The 3,874-nt window shown below is 49.4% G+C and overlaps 1 pseudogene; it reads left to right on the plus strand.

The window, feature by feature from the left end:
• Positions 1-605: 605 nt before the first annotated feature.
• The window catches only part of LOC149979928 (28S ribosomal RNA), a 5,419-nt pseudogene continuing 2,150 nt past the window's right edge, over positions 606-3,874 (plus strand).

Below are 3,874 nucleotides of genomic sequence, written 5' to 3' on the forward strand. Positions count from 1 at the left end.
AATTTCTTCAACCTCACAAGTGGTCCACACTCTGCTGCAGTGGGTAAATGCAAACATTTCCCGTGACTTTGAATCCATATGTAACGTCTACCTGGCCTATCACTCCACCATGGACTTGAACATTCCTTATGATCTTCATAAGGATCCTAAAGACTTTGCTCACACCTACTGGTCTGAGGCCAAATCACATTGGACACTTTATAGAACATAAAGCATTCACTATCTCAGGCTGGAATAGTCTAGGCCTGAGGTCATCAGCCTTTAGCTTAAAACCTGTTAAAGAGGCTGCGAATTTTTGCAGCTTTTTGTTAAAAATCGCGCAACATTTCAACGTCCTGCTACTCATGCCAGGAATATAGTATATGCATATGATTAGTATGTGTGGATAGAAAACACTCTGAAGTTTATAAAACGGGTTAAATCATGTCTGTGACTATAACAGAACACGTATAGCAGGAAAAATCCCAAGGAAAACTGTTCACAAAAAAAAATATATATATATATATATATCTCTCCGCCAGTCTCTGTATTGTCTATGGCAAGGGGAAATAGATAGGGCCCTGTTTACAATGCCTTTACAATACGATGTCGCCAGTACTGTCAATTGATTTTAAATGAGGAATACGCACTTCCTGTCGTCGAGCACACCACATGAAGTTATGAAAGAGAGAATGTGGACCATGATTTCAAAACGTGCTGCTATTGAATACAGATCGCCCGTGATCAATTTGATCGATTATTAACGTTTACTAATACCTAAAGTTGGATTACAAAAGTAGTTTGAAGTGTTTTGTCAAAGTTTATAGGTAACTTTTTTAATTAAAAAAAATGACGGTGCGTTTTGGAACGGTGCTTTTTCATGGATCAGACGGGCTTCATGAATGGGCATTTAATCGAAAAAAAGACCCAATTGTGATTTATGGGACATATAGGAGTGCCAACAAAGAAGCTCGTCAAAGGTAATGAATGTTTTATATTTTATTTCTGAATTTGTGTAGCGCCGGCTACGCTAATTATTTTGTTTACGTCCCCTTTGGTTATTTCGGGGGTTGCATGCTATCAGATAATAGCTTCTCATGCTTTCGCCGAAAAGCATTTTAAAAATCTGACATGTTGGCTAGATTCACAACGAGTGTAGCTTTAATTGAGTACCCTGCATGTGTGTTTTAATGAAAGTTTTAGTTGTATCGAGTACTATTTGTTGTCACTCTGAAATTTCCGCTGATGTCCGCTGATGTTGATCCCTGTACAGGGACAGCAGCCGTAACAGGCTAAAGACTAGGAACCCAGACTTCACCAAAGACATCTGAAATACAGACATTGTACTGGGCGACTCACTTTTACTTGAGTAATTTTCTATTTAGGTATCTTTACTTTTACTCAAGTGTGAGAATTGGGTACTTTTTCCACTAATGATTTAAACACTTGCCACGTGTCCAAACTTTTTACAATTGTAACACGGCAGCGGCTTCTGTACCTTTTCTGTGAACACACCCCGTGGCGCAAAGAAAGTGAGGCCCGGCGCGCACCGGCTGAGGTGGGATCCCGGTCCTCCAGGTGCCCGCTCTCTCGGGGAGGTGGAGCGTGAGCGTGTGCGATAGGATGGTGAACTATGCCTGGGCAGGGCGTAGCCAGAGGAAACTCTGGTGGAGGTCCGTAGCAGTCCTGACGTGCAAATCAGTCATCCGACCTGGGTATAGGGGCGATAGACTAATCGAACCATCTAGTAGCTGGTTCCATCCGAAGTTTCCCTCAGGATAGCTGGTGCTCGAAGTCTCGCCGTTTTATCTGGTAAAGCGAATGATTAGAGGTCTTGGGGCCGAAACGATCTCAACCTATTCGAAAACGTTAAATGGGTAAGAAGCCCTGCTCACTGGCTTGGAGCCGGGCGTGGAATGCGAGCCGCCTAGTGGGCCACTTTTGGTAAGCAGAACTGACCCAATGCCGACGCTCATCAGACCCCAGAAAAGGTGTTGGTCGATATAGACAGCAGGACGATGGCCATGGGAGTCAAAATCCGCTAAGGAGTGTGTAACAACTCACCTGCAGAATCAACTAGCCCTGAAAATGGATGGCGCTGGAGCGTCGGGCCCATACCTAGCCATCGCCAGCCACGGGAGCCTCGAGGGCTACGCCGCGACGAGTAGGAGGGCCGCCACGGTGAGCACAGAAGCTTAGGGTGCGGGCCCGGGTGGAGCCGCTGCGGGTGCAGATCTCGGTGGTAGTAGCAAATATTCAAGGCCAAAGTGGAGAAGGGTTCCACGTGAACAGCAGTTGAACATGGGTCAGTCGGTCCTGAGAGATGGGCGAACGTCGTTCGGAAGGGAGAGGCGATGGCCTCCCGGCCGATCGAAAGGGAATCGGGTTCAGATCCCCAAATCCGAAGTAGCGGAGTGCGGTAAAGAGACCGATCCCGGAGAAGCTGGCGGGAGCCCCGGGGAGAGTTCTCATTTCTTTGTGAAGGGCAGGGCACCCTGGAAAGGGTTCGCCACCGAGAGAGGGGCCCAAGCCCTGGAAAGCGTTGCAGTTCTGGCGGCGTCCGGTGAGCTCTCGCTGGCAAGTGAAAATCCAGGGGGAGGGTGTAAATGTCGCACCGGGCCGTACCCATATCTGCAGCAGGTGTCGATCTATAAGACAAGATAATGGTGAAGTGGGCAATCAAATACAGTAAATCAAATACAGTAAATCAAATACAGTAAATCAAATACAGTACAAGAAAGGGGAACAATATATAACCGTAAACAAAAAACGGTTGCCGGTCGGAGGGCCGTCGTGCGAAATAGACCAATGAGGAGTGGGTAAACGGTGCGAGACTCTACGACCCTCCGAAGACGGGATAGGCTCAATGTCGCCCCCCACCTTCGGCGTGGAGCACCCGTATGCTCTTGTTTCAACCTCAAACCTTTCTGCGTAATATACCCTCTCGCTCTGGCGAAGGGCGGGCGGGGAAAGGAGGGCAACCTCCCCAACCCTACCTAGCCACCAACCTCTGTGAGAAAATAATGTCTACGTCTTTGTGATGCGCAAGACTCTACGACTCTCCGAAGACGGGATAGGCTCCTCCTTTCCCTCGGTATGAGGTTCTGAGCCGGGAGGGTGGCTTCGGCCCTTGCCCGAGCTCAGTTCCCCGCATTGCCACATCGCCTGGGTTGCGCCCGACCAGCTCAATTCCCCCTTTCCCGGTTAGGCACGGCCGTATGGTGCACCTGTGGTCCCTTCTTGCATGACACCTGGCTGAGGCAGGTCGAACTGTCTCTGATATGGGTACGGATATGGGTTAGTTCAGGGAGGTAAGGGAGGTAGCCCTCTAGTAGAGTGCTTCAAACCCCTCCTTGTAGGTCACCTGTTCTCAGGTGTTGATAACGATGCAAACAAGTGTAGCCAACCAGAGAATGGTAGCTCGAACACATCCCCGGCTTTGGCTGGGAGGAGGGAACTAAGTTCAGAGAGATGGCTGAAAGAGCTCCGGCTGGGAGGAGGGAACTAAGTTCAGAGAGACGACTCAAGGAGCTCCGGCTGGGAGGAGGGAACTAAGTTCAGAGAGACGGCTGAAGGAGCTCCGGCTGGGAGGAGGGAACTAAAGTTCAGAGAGACGGCTGAAGGAGCTCCGGCTGGGAGGAGGGAACTAAGTTCAGAGAGACGACTCAAGGAGCTACGGCTGGGAGGAGGAAACTAAGTTCAGAGAGACGGCTGAAGGAGTTCATGCTGGGAGGAGGGAACTAAGTTCAGAGAGACGACTGAAGGAGCTCCAGCTGGGAGGAGGGAACTAAAGTTCAGAGAGACGACTGAAGGAGCTCCTGCTGGGAGGAGGGAACTAAAGTTCAGAGAGACGGCTGAAGGAGCTCCGGCTGGGAGGAGGGAACTAAGTTCAGAG

The sequence above is a fragment of the Oncorhynchus mykiss genome, chromosome 10 (assembly GCF_057628025.1).
Source record: "Oncorhynchus mykiss isolate SJ-2025 chromosome 10, ASM5762802v1, whole genome shotgun sequence".
NCBI lineage: Eukaryota > Metazoa > Chordata > Actinopteri > Salmoniformes > Salmonidae > Oncorhynchus > Oncorhynchus mykiss.